This window comes from Carassius gibelio, chromosome A10 (assembly GCF_023724105.1).
Source record: "Carassius gibelio isolate Cgi1373 ecotype wild population from Czech Republic chromosome A10, carGib1.2-hapl.c, whole genome shotgun sequence".
NCBI classification, from domain to species: Eukaryota; Metazoa; Chordata; class Actinopteri; order Cypriniformes; family Cyprinidae; genus Carassius; species Carassius gibelio.
The window spans coordinates 22799748-22825174 of record NC_068380.1 but is presented as its reverse complement, the minus strand read 5'-3'; the positions used below and the strand labels follow the sequence as shown (position 1 = coordinate 22825174).

The 25427-nt window shown below is 36.5% G+C and overlaps 11 non-coding genes and 2 pseudogenes across 11 annotated transcripts; all 13 read left to right on the top strand.

Annotated features, from left to right (window-relative positions):
- The first annotated feature begins 6230 nt into the window (after positions 1 to 6230).
- On the top strand, positions 6231 to 6349 carry LOC128021813 (uncharacterized; annotated as a pseudogene).
- A 6476-nt stretch (positions 6350 to 12825) lies between these two features.
- Positions 12826 to 12944, top strand: LOC128021869 (5S ribosomal RNA). The gene has a single exon (XR_008185792.1). It is a non-coding gene; the product is annotated as a 5S ribosomal RNA (ribosomal RNA).
- Positions 12945 to 13445: 501 nt separating this feature from the next.
- Positions 13446 to 13564, top strand: LOC128021807 (5S ribosomal RNA). Its single transcript, XR_008185751.1, has one exon. It is a non-coding gene; the product is annotated as a 5S ribosomal RNA (ribosomal RNA).
- Positions 13565 to 13927: 363 nt separating this feature from the next.
- On the top strand, positions 13928 to 14046 carry LOC128021851 (5S ribosomal RNA). Its single transcript, XR_008185775.1, has one exon. It is a non-coding gene; the product is annotated as a 5S ribosomal RNA (ribosomal RNA).
- A 497-nt stretch (positions 14047 to 14543) lies between these two features.
- LOC128021812 (uncharacterized) lies at positions 14544 to 14662 on the top strand (annotated as a pseudogene).
- A 359-nt stretch (positions 14663 to 15021) lies between these two features.
- LOC128021862 (5S ribosomal RNA) lies at positions 15022 to 15140 on the top strand. The gene has a single exon (XR_008185786.1). It is a non-coding gene; the product is annotated as a 5S ribosomal RNA (ribosomal RNA).
- Positions 15141 to 15519: 379 nt separating this feature from the next.
- LOC128021786 (5S ribosomal RNA) lies at positions 15520 to 15638 on the top strand. The gene has a single exon (XR_008185726.1). It is a non-coding gene; the product is annotated as a 5S ribosomal RNA (ribosomal RNA).
- Positions 15639 to 15860: 222 nt separating this feature from the next.
- LOC128021805 (5S ribosomal RNA) lies at positions 15861 to 15979 on the top strand. The gene has a single exon (XR_008185749.1). It is a non-coding gene; the product is annotated as a 5S ribosomal RNA (ribosomal RNA).
- A 504-nt stretch (positions 15980 to 16483) lies between these two features.
- Positions 16484 to 16602, top strand: LOC128021738 (5S ribosomal RNA). The gene has a single exon (XR_008185673.1). It is a non-coding gene; the product is annotated as a 5S ribosomal RNA (ribosomal RNA).
- Positions 16603 to 23187: 6585 nt separating this feature from the next.
- On the top strand, positions 23188 to 23306 carry LOC128021773 (5S ribosomal RNA). The gene has a single exon (XR_008185712.1). It is a non-coding gene; the product is annotated as a 5S ribosomal RNA (ribosomal RNA).
- A 360-nt stretch (positions 23307 to 23666) lies between these two features.
- On the top strand, positions 23667 to 23785 carry LOC128021860 (5S ribosomal RNA). Its single transcript, XR_008185784.1, has one exon. It is a non-coding gene; the product is annotated as a 5S ribosomal RNA (ribosomal RNA).
- Positions 23786 to 24291: 506 nt separating this feature from the next.
- LOC128021749 (5S ribosomal RNA) lies at positions 24292 to 24410 on the top strand. Its single transcript, XR_008185684.1, has one exon. It is a non-coding gene; the product is annotated as a 5S ribosomal RNA (ribosomal RNA).
- Positions 24411 to 24769: 359 nt separating this feature from the next.
- On the top strand, positions 24770 to 24888 carry LOC128021841 (5S ribosomal RNA). The gene has a single exon (XR_008185765.1). It is a non-coding gene; the product is annotated as a 5S ribosomal RNA (ribosomal RNA).
- Positions 24889 to 25427: the final 539 nt, after the last annotated feature.

Genomic DNA, 25427 nt, shown 5'->3' with positions numbered 1-25427 from the left:
GGTTTTCTTTCCTACTTATATAATGTACCGACGATTAGATGGGCTGGTCTTTAACCCTCTGGAGTCTAAGGGTATTTTTGGGGACTTGAGAAGTTTTGTCATGCCCTGACATTTGTGCTTTTTTCAGTTTCTTATAAATATCTAAATGGGTAAAGTCTAATATCACTGTAATCAGCACAAACTGGGCTATAATAATATGTGAAATGCATGCATGTACATGATTGTATTTTTGAGAAAAAAAATGTTATGCATGGTTAGTGAAAAACTAAAAATGTTAAATCACTTGAATAAGGCAATAAAACACATACATAAAATTGGTTGCCGGAAAAGTTGAGAACTGGAGCTTGTTGCCTAGAATTTTTCTTTCTGAATGATGTGAAAATCATCTTGTTTACTCACTCACAGAAAACAATATATTGATTTAAATTTTCTAAAACACTTTTTGTTGGTAACAGTCATATGCGAGTAGGCGTCAACTATCATGAATATCATTGTGATTTACACCTGAGAAGACAAAGGCCTGCATAATGAGCTGCATAATGATCGAGGTGAGAGCAGAGGATATCATCAAGGCTGTATCAAAACAATGTGGACACGGGAAAATCCTGGCACTAAGGCCAAGACAAGGAAAAGAATATGAATTAACAATGGAGAAAGAAGAAACATGTGACAAACTGATTGATGGACTGATGATAAAAGGAGTGAACTGTGAGGTAAAAAATTTGCAAAACAGAGATTATGTTGTTTCCTTCATGCACCTGCCCGTCTATATTGATGACAAAGAAATTATAGGTAAATTGGAAGGATGGGGAGTTAATCCCATTTCACAGATAAAAAGAAGATGTTACCCGGGCACTGACATAGAAGACGGAACAAGGTTCCTAAAAGTGAGATTCCCCAAAGATGTTGCATCTTTGCCATATAGCACAAAGCTGGAAACAGCAGAAGGGCAGCAGTATTTTAGGGTGATGCACAGCCATCAGGTGAAGACCTGTAGGCTGTGCATGAGCCCTGGACACCTGCTGAAAGACTGCCCAGATTTTAAGTGCCGGAAGTGCGAGGAGAGGGGACATTTTGCAAGAGATTGCAATGCTGTCAGATACCCAGGGTGTCAAGAAGTTTTTAATAAATGTGAATGTTGGATGGAAAGAGAGGAAGGAGGTATGGAACTTCAGTTGGACGGACAGGTGCATGAAGGAAACAGCGAGGTGGAAAGAGAAACTGATGAAGGACAAGAGGAAGGCGGATTGCAACAAGAAGAAACAGAAGGAGGAGCGAGCAACAGAGAGGAAGAAGGAGAAAAAGTAAATGATGCAGACGAGGAGCATACAACAGAACAGGACACTCAATGGACGGAAATGGAAATATCGGACAGTTTTAAAAATCTTTTAGATGGCATGGACGGAGATGGACATAGAATGGATGATCAAAACAAAGAAATGGACAGTGGAGAAGAAACGAGGATGGATAACATGGAAAAAGACAGAGAGGAGAGAGGACAAATAAGAAGGCGAACATTAAAGGTAAAACCAAATGTGGAAAATGCTAGAAAAAAGATAATGACAATGGGCGGAGTGAAAATTGTAAACAGATATGAAGTGTTAAGTGGGTTGGAGGGAGAAGATGGAAAGTAATGTTTGTTATGTATTTATTTTTCTTTTTAATGGTCTTAAGTTGTGTTACTTTTAATGCAAGGGGACTGATGGACATGGGTAAATTTGAAAAAGTGAAGGAAAAATGCCAAGGCGAAGATGTTATTGTTTTACAAGAAACAAATTGGAAAGAGAGTGTGATGGAGGACTATAAAAAGAAATGGGAAGGGGATATTTTATATAACAATGGGGATGGAAGGCTTGGAAGAGGAGTGGCTTTTTTAATAAGGAAAGATGTTTTTAATTCAAGTAGGGTAGTGTATAAAGATAAGATGGGGAAATGTATGGTGGTTGAAGTAAATTGTGAAGGACGTGAACTGATTTTAGTCAATGTACATGCGCCAACAGAGGAGAAGGAAAAGAAAGATTTTTTTTTATGTTTTAAGAAATATCATAAACAAGTATACGGAAATAATAATGATAGGGGATTTTAACACAGTTTTTAGTAAACAAGACATGGCAGAAGGAATGGTTTTTAAAAATGACAAGGGGAGAAAAGAATTAAAAGCATTAATGGGAGAAAAGGATATCATCGATGTGTGGAGAGAAAGAAATGAAAAGATAAAAGAATTTTCAAGGAGGCAAATAGTGGGGCAGTTTGTGTGTGAAACAAGAATAGACTTTATTTTATGTACAAGAAATGTGGAGAATTTTATAAAAAAGATTAAGTATGAAGAAACAAGTTTTAGCGATCACAAGTTTTTATTTTTTAAAGTAGACTGGAGTAAAGTGCAAAGAGGGCCGGGAGTCTGGATTTTAAATACAGAGGTTTTAAAGAATGAAGATTATGTTTTAAGTATAAAGGAGATAATTGAAAAGGAAAAAGAAAATGAAATGTATAGTGAGGATAAGCGAATGTGGTGGGAGAACGTGAAATATCTGGTAAAAAAGTTTACAATAACATATTGCAAATTAATTAATAAATGTAAGAAAAATAAGGAAAGAGAGCTAAGAAAAAACTTAAATGAGGAACTGGATAAGGCAGAAAAAAGCATAGAGAAAATAAAAGAAATAGAAGGTAGACTGAAGGAAATGGAAGAGGAGAAATATGAAGCTGCAAGATTAAGAAGCAAAGCAAAATATACAGTGGAGGGGGAGAAGTGCACAAAATTTTTCTTTGATCTAGAGAAAAGAAAAGGGAAAGCAGACATGATTAAAGAAATAAGGGGCAAAAATGGGAGAATAGTAGAAGAAAATGCAGACATTTTAGAGGAAATAAAATCATATTATGAGAACTTATTCTGTACAGAGGGGGTAAAAGAAGGAGAAAAAGTGGAATTACTGAAGCAAATAAAAGCCAGAGTAGGAGAAGTGGATAAACAAGAGTGTGATGATGAAGTAAGAGAAGAAGAAATAAAAAGAGCAATAATTGGGTTAAACAAGAGGAAAAGTCCAGGGATAGATGGGTTGGGGAGTGAGTTTTACATTGTTTTTAAAGATGTTTTAACAACTATCTTAAAAGAAGTATTTGACGAGATTTTTAGGAAAGGTGAGATGAACGAAAGGATGGGAATGGGATTAATGAAGCTGATATATAAAAGGAAAGGAGACAAAGTGGAGTTAAAGAATTATAGGCCTATAACAATGCTTAACACAGATTTAAAGATTTTATCAAAAATTTTAGCTAACAGATTAAAAGAAGTGATGCCCACAATAATTCAAACAAACCAAGCTTACAGTATTAAAGGAAGAGACATTGCAGATACAACAATGAGCATAAAAGATACCATAAGATATATTAATGAAAAGAAGAAAGATTGTTTTATAATCAGTTTGGACTTTGAGAAGGCTTTTGACAGGGTAGAGCATGATTTTTTATTTGGGGTTTTGGATACTTTTGGTTTTGGACGGAATTTTATTAAATGGGTTAAGATTTTATATAAAGGTGCTGTAACGAGAGTTAAATGTAATGGGTTTTTAACAGAGTGTTTTAAATTAACAAGATCAATTAGACAGGGCTGCCCGTTGTCGGCACTTTTATATGCTTTAGTTGCGGAACCACTTGGGTTAATGGTAGAACAGGAAGGGAGAATAAAAGGAATAGGCATAGAGGGAGGAGAGAATAAAATATTTCAATACGCTGATGATACTACGCTATTGCTGCAAGATTTGTTGAGTGTAAGGGAAGTGATGAAAATAGTACAATCATTTTGCAGGGGATCTGGGGCTAAAGTGAATGAGGATAAAACGGTATACATGAGATTTGGGCGAAGTGAGGTTTTAACTGGGCACTTTAATTTTAAGGAAATGAATGAAATAAAGATTTTAGGTGTTTTAATGGGTAGGGATGAAACCAAAGCAGAAGGAATTATGTGGGAGGAGATGTTAGGAGGGATCGAGAGAAGGTTAAATTTTTGGAGATTAATGTCCTTAACTTTGAAGGGGAGGGTTTTAATTTTGAATGTTTTAATGGTTTCTAAGTTATGGCATATTTTATATGTGGCTTCAATGCCGTTGTGGACAGAAAAAAGGCTGAAAAAATGTTTTTTAGATTTTTTATGGGAAGGAAAGCCACCGAGAATTGCATATAACACTTTAATAGGAGCAATGGGGAAGGGGGGGCTAGGGCTAATGGACGTGGAGCAAAGAAAGAACAGTTTAAGGGTGAAAATCATAAGCAAATATCTAGACGAAGGAAATAAAGCAGCATGGGAAAGAACAATGGGGCATTTTTTAAACAAGTGTAGTCATTTTAATCTGGGGGACAACATTTTATGGATGAAAACAAAAAATTGGATGACGGAGGGGATGCCAGAATTTTATAGAGAACTGATGGGAGCATGGGGAAAATTTTTAGATAATGTGCATTTTAAGCCACAAGGTAGAGAGAACATTTTAAATCAGCCTTTATTCTTAAATAACTGCATTTTAAATCAAGGGAAGCAGGTTTTTTTTAAGAAGTGGTGGGATGTGGGAATCATGAAAGTCAGAGATGTTTTATATGAATTCAAAGAGGGTTTTTTACCAGTTCAATACATTGTGGATGTGATGGAGGAGGCAAAGGAGGATTATACCAGACAAGAGATTACAAACAACTATGATTTAATTAAGAATGCTATACCTAAAGAATGGATAAAGAGAATTGAAAATATGGAAGAAGAAGATCAAGGAAAAGATGTGTATGTAAATATGGGGGGGAAATTGTGTGCTTTTAAAGAATGTAAAGTTAAAATGTTTTATTGTTTTTTTAGAGATGTGGTTTTCAAGAAACCTGTTGTAAATGAATATTGGCTACAGATGTTCAATGATGTAACAGAAGAAAAAATATGGGGGAATATAAAGGGGAAAATTGTACAGACTAAACTGGAGAATATGGAATATTTTATCAGAAACAAAGCAGTGTTCACAGACGTAATTTTAAGCAAAATTGGGATGGAGGAAAGTGCAATATGTAAAGTTTGCCAAGATGCTGATGAAGGGTTTTTACACTTGTTTTTATATTGTGATAAGCTGAAAGATTTTAATGAGAGGTGTAAAAGCATGATTTTAAGTTTGAGAGGAGAGGAAAATGGGAACTTTGAGTGGGAAAATGTGTTAATGTTGGGCATTAATGAGAAATGTAAACATGAGAAGCTGATAAATTTACTTGTCATGCTGATGAAAAGTGCGATTTGGGAAAGAAGAGTGGTGGTGAAAAAGGAAAATGTTTTAATTGATGTATGGAATGTGTTCAGGAGAAAAGTTGAAAAATATGTTGAGTGTCTGTTTTATTATTTCAAGTTGGAGGAAACGATTGATGTCTTTTATAATATTTTTACTCAGGAGGTGTTAAAGGTTTTCAAAGAGCTGGGGATTGAATTGTCATTTTTAAAAGATTAAAATATTTAATGACTTCTTTTTAAATGTATGTAAGATGTCTGTCAATTCAAATTAGGAGTTTTGTATGTCAAAGAAATAATCTTATGTATTTTTGTATGTGAATAATTGATATGTATGTTTGAATTGATTAATTTCTTCAATAAAAAAAAAAAAAAAGGCTATGCCCGATCTCGTCTGCTCTCGGAAGCTAAGCAGGTTTGGGCCTGGTTAGTACTTGGATGGGAGACCGCCTGGGAATACCAGGTGCTGTAAGCTTTTTGGAAACTTTTCACTTAGTATATAATAATTTTGACAAAAAATAGAGTCAATGCCCGATCTCTGAATATTAGCAGGTTTGGGCCTGGTAAGTACATGGATGGGAGACTGCCTGGGAATACCAGGTGCTTTAAACTTTTTGGAAAATTTCAAGATTTATATAATAATCTTGCCAAAAAAAAAAAAAAAAAGTCAATGCCCGATCTCTGAATATTAGCAGGTTTGGGCCTGGTTAGTACATGGATGGGAGACTGCCTGGGAATACCAGGTGCTTTAAACTTTTTGGAAAATTTCACAATTTATATAATAATCTTGCAAAAAAAAAAAAAGAGTCAATGCCCGATCTCTGAATCTTAGCAGGTTTAGGTCTGGTTAGTACTTGGATGAGAGACTGCCTAAGAATACCAGGTGCTTTAAGCTTTTGGGTTTTCTTTCCTACTTATATAATATACTGGCGATTAGATGGGCTGGTCTTTAAATAGCCCTCTCTTTGCAGCATTTTTCGCTTACAGCCATACCAACCTGGCTATGCCCGGTCTCGTCTGCTCTCCGAAGCTAAGCAGGTTTGGGCCTAGTTAGTACTTGGATGGGAGACCGCCTGAGAATACCAGGTGCTGTAAGCTTTTTGGAAACTTTTCACTTAGTATATAATAATTTTGCCAAAAAATAGAGTCAATGCCCGATCTCTGAATATTAGCAGGTTTGGGCCTGGTTAGTACATGGATGGGAGACTGCCTGGGAATACCAGGTGCTTTAAACTTTTTGGAAAATTTCACAATTTATATAATAATCTTGCAAAAAAAAAAAAAAAAAAAAAAGAGTCAATGCCCGATCTCTGAATCTTACAAGGTTTAGGTCTGGTTCGTACTTGGATGAGAGACTGCCTAGGAATACCAGGTGCTTTAAGCTTTTGGGTTTTCTTTCCTACTTATATAATATACTGGCGATTAGATGGGCCGCTCTTTAAATAGCCTTCTCTTTGCAGCATTTTTCGCTTACGGCCATACCAACCTGTGCAACCCTGTTCATTGTAGTGGTACAATCCAGGAAGTGCAAGTGTGTGTAGAAAGGACGGAAGCTAACTCTTGTATTGTTTGTTTGTTTATTATTTTTTATTTTTAGAATTAATTGTAAGAGGAGTTTTTCTTTATCTATTTAATTAGTTTTAAACCACGAACCAGCAGCTTCATGCTGTCTGGGGAGTGGTTTAATTTTTTATTTTTTATTCAGAATGAGTGAAATGGATCAACTGCTTGTTTCACAACTTGCAACGAATTTGAAACAAGCTAATGCAATTGACCAAGGCAAAGGATTAAGACAAGGAGAAGGGATGATGGCGAAAGAAATGAAGAAACAAAGGATCTATTCAAAAGAAGCTACAGCAATAATTGACATCAGTAAAGTGCTTAATGGAGGAGCGGAGGACATTATTAGAGCAATAAAGGAAAAAGTGAGCGTGGAAAAAATTCTTGCGGTAAGACCAAAGACTAATAAACAATATGAAGTGACTTTTGAAACGGAGGAAGCTTGTGATGGACTGTTAAATGGTTTGCAGATTAAAGGACAAATGTGTGATGTTAAAAAACTCCAGGACAGAGAATATGTAGTCTCGTTCATGCATCTGCCTGTGTATTTAGATGATGATGACATAACCTCGAAATTGGAAGGATGGGGAGTTACTCCCATAACAGAGATAAGGAGGAGGTTTTACCCAGGAACGGAGATAGAGGATGGGACAAGATTTGTTAAGGTTAAGTTCCCAAAGGAGGTGGCATCATTGCCATATAGTACAAGGTTTGAGACAACTGAAGGCTCACAGTACTTCAGGATAATACACAGTAGGCAGGTCAAAACTTGTAGATTGTGTTTAAGTCCAGAACATATCATCAAAGACTGTCCTGAGTTCAGATGTTTTAAATGCAATGATCAAGGACATTTCTCAAGAGACTGTACAGCAATTGAATGTCCAGAATGTGGCAAACCTCTTAATATATGTGAATGCTGGATGGAAGGTAACGAGAAGCAATCAGAGGAGCAACAAAGTATGGACAGGCAGGTGCAAGATGAGATTGCAGAAACCACAGAGACTTTTGAACCAATGGAAAACAAACAACAAAAGCAAATAGATTATATGGAAAATCAGAAGTTGAAGGACCAAAGTCACCAGGATGGAGAAGTAAACAGAGGACGATACAGAGGAGGGAGAAGATGGAGAAACCGAACAGAATGGTGCAAATGACAAGGAAGTAAATGATGAAGAGGAGAGCGACGAGGTGGAGGAACTGGATATGGAACAACAGGAGGCAAGGAAAGAAAGAGAAAAGGTTGGAAAAATGATAAGAAGAAAATCAATGAAGGTAAAGCCAAATCTTAATGTTGCTAGAAAGAAAAAGATGATTGAAATAGATAAAAAGAAGTTGGGATTGATACAAGATTGTGAGAGAGACTGAAGATGAATGGTTTTAAATGCTTATTTTTTATTGGTATGGTTTTAAACTTTGTGAGTTTTAATGCAAGAGGTTTAATGAGTGTAAAGAAATTTGAGATGGTAAAAGAACTATGCAAAAAGCAGGATGTGATAATTTTACAAGAAACAAACTGGAAAGACGAAATGATTGAGGATGTGAAAAAGAGATGGAAAGGACAAATGTTTTATAATAATGGTGATGGAAGGATAGGAAGGGGGGTAGCCATTTTAATAAAGGAAAATGTTGAAATTAATTCATATGAAGTCTATAATGACAAAAAAGGCAAATGTGTTGGGATTAATATTAAGAAAGATGATCATGAATTTGTGATAATTAATTTGCATGCACCCACCCAGGAGGGAGAAAAAAAACATTTTTTTTGAGGGATTAAGGATTTTAATAAAGACATATAAAAACGTTATTTTAGTTGGGGATTTTAATACTGTTTTTAGTAAGATGGACATGGCAGATGGGATGGTTTTTAGAACAGATATGGGAAGGAAAGAGTTAAAAGAAATGATGGAGGAAAGAAATTTGATAGATGTTTGGAGGGAAAACCATGAAAGGAAAAGAGAATTTTCCAGAAGACAACTGGTTGGGAATTTTATGTGTCAGACAAGAATCGATTTTATTTTAAGTGAAAGGGATATGGAATTTTTTCTGGGGGACATTTGTTATAAGGATACCAGTTTGAGTGATCACAAAATGCTTTTATGGAATATTGACTTTAGTAAAGAAAAAAAAGGGCCTGGAGTGTGGATACTAAATTCAGAAATTTTGACAAGTGAAAGTTATAGAATAGGAATTGAGGAAATATTAGACAAAGAAAAAGAGGACGGAATGTACTTTGAAGATAAACGATTATGGTGGCAAAATGTAAAATATGAAATAAGAAAATATTCTATAAACCATAGCAAATTGGTACAGAAAGTTAAAAAAGCAAAGGAGCTGGAAATAAGGAAAAAACTCAGAAAAGAGACAAATAAAAGTGAAGTAAATATAAAACAGATAATACTTTTGGAGGAAGAGTTACGGAAAATTGAGGAAGAAAAGTGTAAAGGAGCTATTATAAGGAGTAAGGCAAAAAACACAATTGCAGGAGAAAAATGTACAAATTTTTTCTTTAATTTGGAAAAAAGTAGAGGCAAAGCAAAGTTAATAAAAGAATTAAAAAATAAAAAAGGAGAAATAGTCAAAGACATAAGTGGAATTTTAACAGAGGTGAAAGACTATTATGAAGGGCTTTTTGAAACAAAAGGAATTGACGAAAAAGCCAAAATTCAGTTATTAGAGAGTGTTACAGCTAAAGTAAGTAGAGAAGATAAAAAGGAATGTGATAAAGAAATTAGTGAAGAGGAAATTGTACAAGCTATCAATAGTTTAAAAGGAAACAAAAGCCCGGGGACAGATGGGATAGTAAATGAATTTTATAAAGTTTTTAAAGAGAAGATAAGTGGGATTTTAAAGGAAGTATATAAGGAGATTTTTGATAAAAGAGAATTGGATCAGAGGATGAGTATAGGGTTGATGAAATTAATTTATAAAAGGAAAGGAAGTAAAAATAATTTGAGTAATTTTAGACCAATAACAATGTTAAACACAGATTTAAAAATACTATCTAAAATTCTTGCAAATAGAATGAAAAATATTTTACCCAAAATTATAGTGACTAATCAGGCATATGGTGTAAGAGGGAGAGATATTGCTGATATAACGAGTGGTGTAAGAGACATAATAAGCTATTTAAATGAAACACAGAAGGATGGATATGTTGTTAATTTAGATTTTGAAAAGGCTTTTGATAGGGTAGAACATGATTTTTTATTTGCAATTTTAGAACGTTTTGGTTTTGGAAAGAATTTTAAGGAATGGATAAAAATTTTATATAATAACGTAATGACGAGAGTGACGTGTAATGGTTTCTTAACAGAACCTTTTAGAATAACAAGATCAATAAGGCAAGGATGTCCACTCTCTGCACAGCTATATACTTTGGTAGCAGAACCTTTAGGTTTAATGATTAAGAAAAATAAAAGCATTCAAGGTATTAAAATAGAAGAAGGTAAAGAAGAGAAAAAGATATTCCAATATGCAGACGACACGACACTGATTTTAAAAGACTTAGAAAGTATGAAGGAAGTCATGAGAAATGTAGAGAGGTATGGTAAAGGTACAGGTGCAAGAGTTAATGGAGAAAAAACTGTGTACATGAAGTTTGGAAAGGTACCAAATTTAGGAGGAGTTTTTAATTTTGAGGAGGTGAAGGAAACAAAAATTTTGGGTGTGACTTTAGGAAAAGATGAGAAAGGGGCAAGAGAAAGAATGTTTGAAAAGTTGTTGGGGGAAATGGAAAGGAGATTAATTTTTTGGAGGGGAAGATTTTTAAGTTTGAAAGGGAAAATTTTAGTGGTTAATGCTTTAATGTTATCCAAAATGTGGTATATTTTAATGGTGAGCGCAATGCCAAGATGGGTGGAAGTAAGAATAAAAAGATGTGTTTTAGATTTTATTTGGGAGAAGAAACCCCCAAGAGTTGCTTATAACACTCTGATAGGACAGGCTGATAAAGGAGGAATGGGATTATCTGATGTAGAATTAAAAAAGAAAAGTATGAGAATTAAAGTTGTGAAAAAGTATATAGATGATCAAGAAAAAGGAGAATGGAAAGATACAATGAAATACTATTTGTACAAATGTGGTAATGTGAAACTAGGGGACAGTGTTTTATGGATGAAAATGAAAGCATGGATGTTTGAAAGAATACCAGATTTTTATAAAGAAGTTTTAAAAGCTTGGGGTTTTTTTCTCTCAAAGGTTGATTTTATACCTGGAGGAAGGAAAGAGATTTTAAACCAACCATTGTTTTTTAATAAGCATATTGTGAAAAGTGGGAAAGAAATATTTTTTAAAAAATGGTGGGAGGTTGGGATTGCAAGACTAAGGGATATTATGTATGAGATAAGAGAGGGTTTTTTACCAGTGCAAGTAATTATTGATGAGTTGGAAGAAGCCAAAGAAGAGTATGACATAAACAATGTAAAGAAGCAATATAAAGAAATGAAAAGTGCAATACCAAAAGCGTGGATAAATGAAATACAGAAGGAAGAAAAAGAGGAAGGAAAGACTGAAGTGTATTTTGTTAATCAAAATAAAAGAATAGGGTTTAGTTTAGGGAATGTGAAAATGTTTTATCAGGTTTTAAGGGAAGAGATTTTTAAAAAACCAAATTCAAATGATATGTGGTTAAGAAACTTCAATGGCTTGAAAGAGGAAGAAATATGGAAAAATATGAGGGGAGTACTGGTGAGCACAAATTTGGAGTGTCTTGATTATTTTATAAGGCATAATGTAATATGGTCGGAAATGAGGTTGTGTATTATAAAAAAAGAACAAAGTGCATTATGTAAGGTTTGTAAAAAACAAGATGAGGGTTTGTTGCATTTATTTTTACTGTGTGAGGAATTAGGATCTTTTTTTAAGGTTTTAAAAGAAATAGTGAATGACCTAGGGGAAAGAAAAGAAGATCAAGATTGGCAAAAAACATTTATGTTTGGAAAGGAGGAAAAGTGTAAGAATAAAATCATGATCAATTTGTTAATTATTTTGGCAAAAAATGCTATATGGAAAAGAAGAAATATAGTTAAGAACAGGTCTGTTCGTATAGATGTGTGGACATTGTATAAGCATATGGTGGAAGATTATATGTTTACATTGTGCAAATATTGGAGACTGGAGGGAAAAGCAGAGATGTTTATGAAAATGTTTTCTTCTCAGGTACAGAACATTCTTTTGAAACATGACATAAATGTATCTGTTGGAAAAAAAGTGTAAAATAACAAATGCAACAAATGGGATAATGTAGAAGAAAAATATTTATAAGTATGAATGTATTTTTATTTTGTTTTATTAATTGTTTTTTTGTTTTGTTGTTGTTTTTAATTGGAATGTGAATCTCTGTATTTAGGAGAAACATAATGTATTATTTTGTGAACTTAATAAAAAAAAAAAAAAAAAAAAAAAAAAAGCTATGCCCGATCTCGTCTGCTCTCGGAAGCTAAGCAGGTTTGGGCCTGGTTAGTACTTGGATGGGAGACCGCCTGGGAATACCAGGTGCTCTAAGCTTTTTGGAAACTTTTCACTTCGTATATAATAATTTTGCCAAAAAAAAAGAGTCAATGCCCGATCTCTGAATATTAGCAGGTTTGGGCCTGGTTAGTACATGGATGGGAGACTGCCTGGGAATACCAGGTGCTTTAAACTTTTTGGAAAATTTCACGATTTATATAATAATCTTGCCAAAAAAAAAAAAAAAGTCAATGCCCGATCTCTGAATATTAGCAGGTTTGGGCCTGGTTAGTACATGGATGGGAGACTGCCTGGGAATACCAGGTGCTTTAAACTTTTTGGAAAATTTCACGATTTATATAATAATCTTGCAAAAAAAAAAAAAAAAAAAGAGTCAATGCCCGATCTCTGAATCTTACCAGGTTTAGGTCTGGTTAGTACTTGGATGAGAGATTGCCTAGGAATACCAGGTGCTTTAAGCTTTTGGGTTTTCTTTCCTACTTATATAATGTACTGACGATTAGATGGGCTGGTCTTTAAATAGCCCTCTCTTTGCAGCAGTCTTCGCTTACGGCCATACCAACCTGGCTATGCCCGATCTCGTCTGCTCTCGGAAGCTAAGCAGGTTTGGACCTGGTTAGTACTTGGATGGGAGACCGCCTGGGAATACCAGGTGCTGTAAGCTTTTTGGAAACTTTTCACTTAGTATATAATAATTTTGCCAAAAAATAGAGTCAATGCTCGATCTCTGAATATTAGCAGGTTTGGGCCTGGTTAGTACATGGATGGGAGACTGCCTGGGAATACCAGGTGCTTTAAACTTTTTGGAAAATTTCACGATTTATATAATAATCTTGCAAAAAAAAAAAAAAAAAGTCAATGCCCGATCTCTGAATATTAGCAGGTTTGGGCCTGGTTAGTACATGGATGGGAGACTGCCTGGGAATACCAGGTGCTTTAAACTTTTTGGAAAATTTCACGATTTATATAATAATCTTGCAAAAAAAAAAAGAGTCAATGCCCGATCTCTGAATCTTACCAGGCTTAGGTCTGGTTAGTACTTGGATGAGAGACTGCCTAGGAATACCAGGTGCTTTAAGCTTTTGGGTTTTCTTTCCTACTTATATAATATACTGGCGATTAGATGGGCTGCTCTTTAAATAGCCCTCTCTTTGCAGCATTTTTCGCTTACAGCCATACCAACCTGGCTATGCCCGGTCTCGTCTGCTCTCCGAAGCTAAGCAGGTTTGGGCCTGGTTAGTTCTTGGATGGGAGACCGCCTGGGAATACCAGGTGCTGTAAGCTTTTTGGAAACTTTTCACTTAGTATATAATAATTTTGCCAAAAAATAGAGTCAATGCCCGATCTCTGAATATTAGCAGGTTTGGGCCTGGTTAGTACATGGATGGGATTCTGCCTGGGAATACCAGGTGCTTTAAACTTTTTGGAAAATTTCACGATTTATATAATAATCTTGCAAAAAAAAAAAAAAAGAGTCAATGCCCGATCTCTGAATCTTACCAGGTTTAGGTCTGGTTAGTACTTGGATGAGAGACTGCCTAGGAATACCAGGTGCTTTAAGCTTTTGGGTTTTCTTTCCTACTTATATAATATACTGGCGATTAGATGGGCTGCTCTTTAAATAGCCCTCTCTTTGCAGCATTTTTCGCTTACAGCCATACCAACCTGGCTATGCCCGATCTCGTCTGCTCTCGGAAGCTAAGCAGGTTTGGGCCTGGTTAGTACTTGGATGGGAGACCGCCTGGGAATACCAGGTGCTGTAAGCTTTTTGGAAACTTTTCACTTAGTATATAATAATTTTGCCAAAAAATAGAGTCAATGCTCGATCTCTGAATATTAGCAGGTTTGGGCCTGGTTAGTACATGGATGGGAGACTGCCTGGGAATACCAGGTGCTTTAAACTTTTTGGAAAATTTCACGATTTATATAATAATCTTGCAAAAAAAAAAAAAAGTCAATGCCCGATCTCTGAATATTAGCAGGTTTGGGCCTGGTTAGTACATGGATGGGAGACTGCCTGGGAATACCAGGTGCTTTAAACTTTTTGGAAAATTTCACGATTTATATAATAATCTTGCAAAAAAAAAAGAGTCAATGCCCGATCTCTGAATCTTACCAGGCTTAGGTCTGGTTAGTACTTGGATGAGAGACTGCCTAGGAATACCAGGTGCTTTAAGCTTTTGGGTTTTCTTTCCTACTTATATAATATACTGGCGATTAGATGGGCTGCTCTTTAAATAGCCCTCTATTTGCAGCATTTTTCGCTTACAGCCATACCAACCTGGCTATGCCCGGTCTCGTCTGCTCTCCGAAGCTAAGCAGGTTTGGGCCTAGTTAGTACTTGGATGGGAGACCGCCTGAGAATACCAGGTGCTGTAAGCTTTTTGGAAACTTTTCACTTAGTATATAATAATTTTGCCAAAAAATAGAGTCAATGGCCGATCTCTGAATATTAGCAGGTTTGGGCCTGGTTAGTACATGGATGGGAGACTGCCTGGGAATACCAGGTGCTTTAAACTTTTTGGAAAATTTCACGATTTATATAATAATCTTGCAAAAAAAAAAAGAGTCAATGCCCGATCTCTGAATCTTACCAGGCTTAGGTCTGGTTAGTACTTGGATGAGAGACTGCCTAGGAATACCAGGTGCTTTAAGCTTTTGGGTTTTCTTTCCTACTTATATAATGTACTGACGATTAGATGGGCTGGTCTTTAAATAGCCCTCTCTTTGCAGCAGTCTTCGCTTACGGCCATACCAACCTGGTTATGCCCGATCTCGTCTGCTCTCGGAAGCTAAGCAGGTTTGGGCCTGGTTAGTACTTGGATGGGAGACCGCCTAGGAATACCAGGTGCTGTAAGCTTTTTGGAAACTTTTCACTTAGTATATAATAATTTTGCCAAAAAATAGAGTCAATGCCCGATCTCTGAATATTAGCAGGTTTGGGCCTGGTTAGTACATGGATGGGAGACTGCCTGGGAATACCAGGTGCTTTAAACTTTTTGGAAAATTTCACGATTTATATAATAATCTTACAAAAAAAAAAAAAAAAAACACAAAAAAAAAAGAGTCAATGCCCGATCTCTGAATCTTACCAGGTTTAGGTCTGGTTAGTACTTGGATGAGAGATTGCCTAGGAATACCAGGTGCTTTAAGCTTTTGGGTTTTCTTTCCTACTTATATAATGTACTGACGATTAGATGGGCTGGTCTTTAAATAGCCCTCTCTTTGCAGCAGTCTTCGCTTACGGCCATACCAACCTGGCTATGCCCGATCTCGTCTGCTCTCGGAAGCTAAGCAGGTTTGGACCTGGTTAGTACTTGGATGGGAGACCGCCTGGGAATACCAGGTGCTTTAAACTTTTTGGAAAATTTCACGATTTATATAATAATCTTGCAAAAAAAAAAAGAGTCAATGCCCGATCTCTGAATCTTACCAGGCTTAGGTCTGGTTAGTACTTGGATGAGAGACTGCCTAGGAATACCAGGTGCTTTAAGCTTTTGGGTTTTCTTTCCTACTTATATAATATACTGGCGATTAGATGGGCTGCTCTTTAAATAGCCCTCTCTTTGCAGCATTTTTCGCTTACAGCCATACCAACCTGGCTATGCCCGGTCTCGTCTGCTCTCCGAAGCTAAGCAGGTTTGGGCCTGGTTAGTTCTTGGATGGGAGACCGCCTGGGAATACCAGGTGCTGTAAGCTTTTTGGAAACTTTTCACTTAGTATATAATAATTTTGCCAAAAAATAGAGTCAATGCCCGATCTCTGAATATTAGCAGGTTTGGGCCTGGTTAGTACATGGATGGGATTCTGCCTGGGAATACCAGGTGCTTTAAACTTTTTGGAAAATTTCACGATTTATATAATAATCTTGCAAAAAAAAAAAAAAAGAGTCAATGCCCGATCTCTGAATCTTACCAGGTTTGGGCCTGGTTAGTACATGGATGGGAGACTGCCTGGGAATACCAGGTGCTTTAAACTTTTTGGAAAATTTCACGATTTATATAATAATCTTGCAAAAAAAAAAAAAAGAGTCAATGCCCGATCTCTGAATCTTACCAGGTTTAGGTCTGGTTAGTACTTGGATGAGAGACTGCCTAGGAATACCAGGTGCTTTAAGCTTTTGGGTTTTCTTTCCTACTTATATAATATACTGGCGATTAGATGGGCTGCTCTTTAAATAGCCCTCTCTTTGCAGCAGTCTTCGCTTACGGCCATACCAACCTGGTTATGCCCGATCTCGTCTGCTCTCGGAAGCTAAGCAGGTTTGGGCCTGGTTAGTACTTGGATGGGAGACCGCCTGGGAATACCAGGTGCTGTAAGCTTTTTGGAAACTTTTCACTTAGTATATAAAATTTTTTTTTCAAAAAATAGAGTCAATGCCCGATCTCTGAATATTAGCAGGTTTGGGCCTGGTTAGTACATGGATGGGAGACTGCCTGGGAATACCAGGTGCTTTAAACTTTTTGGAAAATTTCACGATTTATATAATAATCTTGCAAAAAAAAAAAAAAAAAAAAGAGTCAATGCCCGATCTCTGAATCTTACCAGGCTTAGGTCTGGTTAGTACTTGGATGAGAGACTGCCTAGGAATACCAGGTGCTTTAAGCTTTTGGGTTTTCTTTCCTACTTATATAATGTACCGACGATTAGATGGGCTGGTCTTTAAATAGCCCTCTCTTTGCAGCAGTCTTCGCTTACGGCCATACCAACCTGAGGGCGCTAGAGAGCTACAGGAAGTGTTGGCTGCAGTAGGGAGAGGAAGGCTCTCCTCCATTTTGTTTTTTCAGTTTGTGTTTGTTTGTAAGTTGTTTTTGGACTTTAGTTCAGTTTTTTTTGTGTTTTTCAGTTTTAAACCACCTAACAGCAGCTTTTTGCTGGCTGGAGGGTGGTTTCTTTGTTTTTTGTTTTTTTGTTTTTCTCTTAAAATGGACGGATTAATGGATCACGACACAGGACCGGCTGGAGAGACACGTATGGCAAACGACACTGGACTGGTTGGAGAGAGACGTATGGCAAACGACACTGGATTGGCTGGAGAGAGACGCATGGCAAACGATACTGGATTTGGCGGAGAGACACGATCAGTAAATGTCACTGGACTGGGAAATCGACTACGAGCTGGCTATGGAAATAACCAAGGTACGATGGACAAATTTCTTGAGAGAAAATATCTAAAGGAGGCTACAGTGATTGTGAACGTAGAGAATGTGATCGAGGTGAGAGCAGAGGATATCATCAAGGCTGTATCAAAACAATGTGGACACGGGAAAATCCTGGCACTAAGGCCAAGACAAGGAAAAGAATATGAATTAACAATGGAGAAAGAAGAAACATGTGACAAACTGATTGATGGACTGATGATAAAAGGAGTGAACTGTGAGGTAAAAAATTTGCAAAACAGAGATTATGTTGTTTCCTTCATGCACCTGCCCGTCTATATTGATGACAAAGAAATTATAGGTAAATTGGAAGGATGGGGAGTTAATCCCATTTCACAGATAAAAAGAAGATGTTACCCGGGCACTGACATAGAAGACGGAACAAGGTTCCTAAAAGTGAGATTCCCCAAAGATGTCGCATCTTTGCCATATAGCACAAAGCTGGAAACAGCAGAAGGGCAGCAGTATTTTAGGGTGATGCACAGCCATCAGGTGAAGACCTGTAGGCTGTGCATGAGCCCTGGACACCTGCTGAAAGACTGCCCAGATTTTAAGTGCCGGAAGTGCGAGGAGAGGGGACATTTTGCAAGAGATTGCAATGCTGTCAGATACCCAGGGTGTCAAGAAGTTTTTAATAAATGTGAATGTTGGATGGAAAGAGAGGAAGGAGGTATGGAACTTCAGTTGGACGGACAAGTGCATGAAGGAAACAGCGAGGTGGAAAGAGAAACTGATGAAGGACAAGAGGAAGGCGGATTGCAACAAGAAGAAACAGAAGGAGGAGCGAGCAACAGAGAGGAAGAAGGAGAAAAAGTAAATGATGCAGACGAGGAGCATACAACAGAACAGGACACTCAATGGACGGAAATGGAAATATCGGACAGTTTTAAAAATCTTTTAGAAGGCATGGACGGAGATGGACATAGAATGGATGATCAAAACAAAGAAATGGACAGTGGAGAAGAAACGAGGATGGATAACATGGAAAAAGACAGAGAGGAGAGAGGACAAATAAGAAGGCGAACATTAAAGGTAAAACCAAATGTGGAAAATGCTAGAAAAAAGATAATGACAATGGGCGGAGTGAAAATTGTAAACAGATATGAAGTGTTAAGTGGGTTGGAGGGAGAAGATGGAAAGTAATGTTTGTTATGTATTTATTTTTCTTTTTAATGGTCTTAAGTTGTGTTACTTTTAATGCAAGGGGACTGATGGACATGGGTAAATTTGAAAAAGTGAAGGAAAAATGCCAAGGCGAAGATGTTATTGTTTTACAAGAAACAAATTGGAAAGAGAGTGTGATGGAGGACTATAAAAAGAAATGGGAAGGGGATATTTTATATAACAATGGGGATGGAAGGCTTGGAAGAGGAGTGGCTTTTTTAATAAGGAAAGATGTTTTTAATTCAAGTAGGGTAGTGTATAAAGATAAGATGGGGAAATGTATGGTGGTTGAAGTAAATTGTGAAGGACGTGAACTGATTTTAGTCAATGTACATGCGCCAACAGAGGAGAAGGAAAAGAAAGATTTTTTTTATGTTTTAAGAAATATCATAAACAAGTATACGGAAATAATAATGATAGGGGATTTTAACACAGTTTTTAGTAAACAAGACATGGCAGAAGGAATGGTTTTTAAAAATGACAAGGGGAGAAAAGAATTAAAAGCATTAATGGGAGAAAAGGATATCATCGATGTGTGGAGAGAAAGAAATGAAAAGATAAAAGAATTTTCAAGGAGGCAAATAGTGGGGCAGTTTGTGTGTGAAACAAGAATAGACTTTATTTTATGTACAAGAAATGTGGAGAATTTTATAAAAAAGATTAAGTATGAAGAAACAAGTTTTAGCGATCACAAGTTTTTATTTTTTAAAGTAGACTGGAGTAAAGTGCAAAGAGGGCCGGGAGTCTGGATTTTAAATACAGAGGTTTTAAAGAATGAAGATTATGTTTTAAGTATAAAGGAGATAATTGAAAAGGAAAAAGAAAATGAAATGTATAGTGAGGATAAGCGAATGTGGTGGGAGAACGTGAAATATCTGGTAAAAAAGTTTACAATAACATATTGCAAATTAATTAATAAATGTAAGAAAAATAAGGAAAGAGAGCTAAGAAAAAACTTAAATGAGGAACTGGATAAGGCAGAAAAAAGCATAGAGAAAATAAAAGAAATAGAAGGTAGACTGAAGGAAATGGAAGAGGAGAAATATGAAGCTGCAAGATTAAGAAGCAAAGCAAAATATACAGTGGAGGGGGAGAAGTGCACAAAATTTTTCTTTGATCTAGAGAAAAGAAAAGGGAAAGCAGACATGATTAAAGAAATAAGGGGCAAAAATGGGAGAATAGTAGAAGAAAATGCAGACATTTTAGAGGAAATAAAATCATATTATGAGAACTTATTCTGTACAGAGGGGGTAAAAGAAGGAGAAAAAGTGGAATTACTGAAGCAAATAAAAGCCAGAGTAGGAGAAGTGGATAAACAAGAGTGTGATGATGAAGTAAGAGAAGAAGAAATACAAAGAGCAATAATTGGGTTAAACAAGAGGAAAAGTCCAGGGATAGATGGGTTGGGGAGTGAGTTTTACATTGTTTTTAAAGATGTTTTAACAACTATCTTAAAAGAAGTATTTGACGAGATTTTTAGGAAAGGTGAGATGAACGAAAGGATGGGAATGGGATTAATGAAGCTGATATATAAAAGGAAAGGAGACAAAGTGGAGTTAAAGAATTATAGGCCTATAACAATGCTTAACACAGATTTAAAGATTTTATCAAAAATTTTAGCTAACAGATTAAAAGAAGTGATGCCCACAATAATTCAAACAAACCAAGCTTACAGTATTAAAGGAAGAGACATTGCAGATACAACAATGAGCATAAAAGATACCATAAGATATATTAATGAAAAGAAGAAAGATTGTTTTATAATCAGTTTGGACTTTGAGAAGGCTTTTGACAGGGTAGAGCATGATTTTTTATTTGGGGTTTTGGATACTTTTGGTTTTGGACGGAATTTTATTAAATGGGTTAAGATTTTATATAAAGGTGCTGTAACGAGAGTTAAATGTAATGGGTTTTTAACAGAGTGTTTTAAATTAACAAGATCAATTAGACAGGGCTGCCCGTTGTCGGCACTTTTATATGCTTTAGTTGCGGAACCACTTGGGTTAATGGTAGAACAGGAAGGGAGAATAAAAGGAATAGGCATAGAGGGAGGAGAGAATAAAATATTTCAATACGCTGATGATACTACGCTATTGCTGCAAGATTTGTTGAGTGTAAGGGAAGTGATGAAAATAGTACAATCATTTTGCAGGGGATCTGGGGCTAAAGTGAATGAGGATAAAACGGTATACATGAGATTTGGGCGAAGTGAGGTTTTAACTGGGCACTTTAATTTTAAGGAAATGAATGAAATAAAGATTTTAGGTGTTTTAATGGGTAGGGATGAAACCAAAGCAGAAGGAATTATGTGGGAGGAGATGTTAGGAGGGATCGAGAGAAGGTTAAATTTTTGGAGATTAATGTCCTTAACTTTGAAGGGGAGGGTTTTAATTTTGAATGTTTTAATGGTTTCTAAGTTATGGCATATTTTATATGTGGCTTCAATGCCGTTGTGGACAGAAAAAAGGCTGAAAAAATGTTTTTTAGATTTTTTATGGGAAGGAAAGCCACCGAGAATTGCATATAACACTTTAATAGGAGCAATGGGGAAGGGGGGGCTAGGGCTAATGGACGTGGAGCAAAGAAAGAACAGTTTAAGGGTGAAAATCATAAGCAAATATCTAGACGAAGGAAATAAAGCAGCATGGGAAAGAACAATGGGGCATTTTTTAAACAAGTGTAGTCATTTTAATCTGGGGGACAACATTTTATGGATGAAAACAAAAAATTGGATGACGGAGGGGATGCCAGAATTTTATAGAGAACTGATGGGAGCATGGGGAAAATTTTTAGATAATGTGCATTTTAAGCCACAAGGTAGAGAGAACATTTTAAATCAGCCTTTATTCTTAAATAACTGCATTTTAAATCAAGGGAAGCAGGTTTTTTTTAAGAAGTGGTGGGATGTGGGAATCATGAAAGTCAGAGATGTTTTATATGAATTCAAAGAGGGTTTTTTACCAGTTCAATACATTGTGGATGTGATGGAGGAGGCAAAGGAGGATTATACCAGACAAGAGATTACAAACAACTATGATTTAATTAAGAATGCTATACCTAAAGAATGGATAAAGAGAATTGAAAATATGGAAGAAGAAGATCAAGGAAAAGATGTGTATGTAAATATGGGGGGGAAATTGTGTGCTTTTAAAGAATGTAAAGTTAAAATGTTTTATTGTTTTTTTAGAGATGTGGTTTTCAAGAAACCTGTTGTAAATGAATATTGGCTACAGATGTTCAATGATGTAACAGAAGAAAAAATATGGGGGAATATAAAGGGGAAAATTGTACAGACTAAACTGGAGAATATGGAATATTTTATCAGAAACAAAGCAGTGTTCACAGACGTAATTTTAAGCAAAATTGGGATGGAGGAAAGTGCAATATGTAAAGTTTGCCAAGATGCTGATGAAGGGTTTTTACACTTGTTTTTATATTGTGATAAGCTGAAAGATTTTAATGAGAGGTGTAAAAGCATGATTTTAAGTTTGAGAGGAGAGGAAAATGGGAACTTTGAGTGGGAAAATGTGTTAATGTTGGGCATTAATGAGAAATGTAAACATGAGAAGCTGATAAATTTACTTGTGATGCTGATGAAAAGTGCGATTTGGGAAAGAAGAGTGGTGGTGAAAAAGGAAAATGTTTTAATTGATGTATGGAATGTGTTCAGGAGAAAAGTTGAAAAATATGTTGAATGTCTGTTTTATTATTTCAAGTTGGAGGAAACGATTGATGTCTTTTATAATATTTTTACTCAGGAGGTGTTAAAGGTTTTCAAAGAGCTGGGGATTGAATTGTCATTTTTAAAAGATTAAAATATTTAATGACTTCTTTTTAAATGTATGTAAGATGTCTGTTAATTCAAATTAGGAGTTTTGTATGTCAAAGAAATAATCTTATGTATTTTTGTATGTGAATAATTGATATGTATGTTTGAATTGATTAATTTCTTCAATAAAAAAAAAAAAAAAAAAAAAAAGGCTATGCCCGATCTCGTCTGCTCTCGGAAGCTAAGCAGGTTTGGGCCTGGTTAGTACTTGGATGGGAGACCGCCTGGGAATACCAGGTGCTGTAAGCTTTTTGGAAACTTTTCACTTAGTATATAATAATTTTGACAAAAAATAGAGTCAATGCCCGATCTCTGAATATTAGCAGGTTTGGGCCTGGTAAGTACATGGATGGGAGACTGCCTGGGAATACCAGGTGCTTTAAACTTTTTGGAAAATTTCAAGATTTATATAATAATCTTGCCAAAAAAAAAAAAAAAAAAGTCAATGCCCGATCTCTGAATATTAGCAGGTTTGGGCCTGGTTAGTACATGGATGGGAGACTGCCTGGGAATACCAGGTGCTTTAAACTTTTTGGAAAATTTCACAATTTATATAATAATCTTGCAAAAAAAAAAAAAAGAGTCAATGCCCGATCTCTGAATCTTACCAGGCTTAGGTCTGGTTAGTACTTGGATGAGAGACTGCTTAGGAATACCAGGTGCTTTAAGCTTTTGGGTTTTCTTTCCTACTTATATAATGTACTGGCGATTAGATGGGCTGGTCTTTAAATAACCCTCTCTTTGCAACAGTCTTCGCTTACGGCCATACCAACCTGGCTATGCCCGATCTCGTCTGCTCTCCGAAGCTAAGCAGGTTTGGGCCTAGTTAGTACTTGGATGGGAGACCGCCTGGGAATACCAGGTGCTGTAAGCTTTTTGGAAACTTTTCACTTAGTATATAATAATTTTGCCAAAAAATAGAGTCAATGCCAGATCTCTGAATATTAGCAGGTTTGGGCCTGTTAGTACATGGATGGGAGACTGCCTGGGAATACCAGGTGCTTTAAACTCTTTGGAAAATTTCACGATTTATATAATAATCTTGCAAAAAAAAAAAAAGAGTCAATGCCCGATCTCTGAATCTTAGCAGGTTTAGGTCTGGTTAGTACTTGGATGAGAGACTGCCTAGGAATACCAGGTGCTTTAAGCTTTTGGGTTTTCTTTCCTACTTATATAATGTACTGACGATTAGATGGGCTGGTCTTTAAATAGCCCTCTCTTTGCAGCAGTCTTCGCTTACGGCCATACCAACCTGGTTATGCCCGATCTCGTCTGCTCTCGGAATCTAAGCAGGTTTGGGCCTGGTTAGTACTTGGATGGGAGACCGCCTGGGAATACCAGGTGCTGTAAGCTTTTTGGAAACTTTTCACTTAGTATATAATAATTTTGACAAAAAATAGAGTCAATGCCCGATCTCTGAATATTAGCAGGTTTGGGCCTGGTTAGTACATGGATGGGAGACTGCCTGGGAATACCAGGTGCTTTAAACTTTTTGGAAAATTTCACGATTTATATAATAATCTTGCAAAAAAAAAAAAAAAAAGTCAATGCCCGATCTCTGAATATTAGCAGGTTTGGGCCTGGTTAGTACATGGATGGGAGACTGCCTGGGAATACCAGGTGCTTTAAACTTTTTGGAAAATTTCACGATTTATATAATAATCTTGCAAAAAAAAAAAAAAAAGAGCCAATGCCCGATCTCTGAATCTTACCAGGTTTAGGTCTGGTTAGTACTTGGATGAGAGACTGCCTAGGAATACCAGGTGCTTTAAGCTTTTGGGTTTTCTTTCCTACTTATATAATATACTGGCGATTAGATGGGCTGCTCTTTAAATAGCCCTCTCTTTGCAGCATTTTTCGCTTACAGCCATACCAACCTGGCTATGCCCGGTCTCGTCTGCTCTCCGAAGCTAAGCAGGTTTGGGCCTGGTTAGTACTTGGATGGGAGACCGCCTGGGAATACCAGGTGCTGTAAGCTTTTTGGAAACTTTTCACTTAGTATATAATAATTTTGCCAAAAAATAGAGTCAATGCCCGATCTCTGAATATTAGCAGGTTTGGGCCTGGTTAGTACATGGATGGGAGACTGCCTGGGAATACCAGGTGCTTTAAACTTTTTGGAAAATTTCACGATTTATATAATAATCTTGCAAAAAAAAAAAGAGTCAATGCCCGATCTCTGAATCTTACCAGGCTTAGGTCTGGTTAGTACTTGGATGAGAGACTGCCTAGGAATACCAGGTGCTTTAAGCTTTTGGGTTTTCTTTCCTACTTATATAATGTACTGACGATTAGATGGGCTGGTCTTTAAATAGCCCTCTCTTTGCAGCAGTCTTCGCTTACGGCCATACCAACCTGGCTATGCCCGATCTCGTCTGCTCTCGGAAGCTAAGCAGGTTTGGGCCTGGTTAGTACTTGGATGGGAGACCGCCTGGGAATACCAGGTGCTGTAAGCTTTTTGGAAACTTTACACTTAGTATATAATAATTTTGCCAAAAAATAGAGTCAATGCTCGATCTCTGAATATTAGCAGGTTTGGGCCTGGTTAGTACATGGATGGGAGACTGCCTGGGAATACCAGGTGCTTTAAACTTTTTGGAAAATTTCACGATTTATATAATAATTGTGAGATTCTGCTCGAGTACGTGAACACATCTTGTGATACAGGACATTGTGTGATAACAGTATGATGTATTCCTTTGAACCTTACTCTATATTCATGGTGTTGCTCAATGCAGTGTGTTATGCTTGATCAGCTAAATATCTGCCAGACATTACGTTGTTTCATTTCCCTATAAAAGTAGCACCCCTTGTACAATAAAGTTGAGCTTAGAATGAACTACACCACTTGTGTGACTCATTCTTGGTTCCCGGGTACCTGCTCTTCTCTGCTCAGATAACCCAACCTGAACCAAAATAATATTTATGATCTCGAAGGCAAGAATATACAATTTATTCTTACAGCTGGGGGCTCGTCCGGGATAGGGGGGAATCT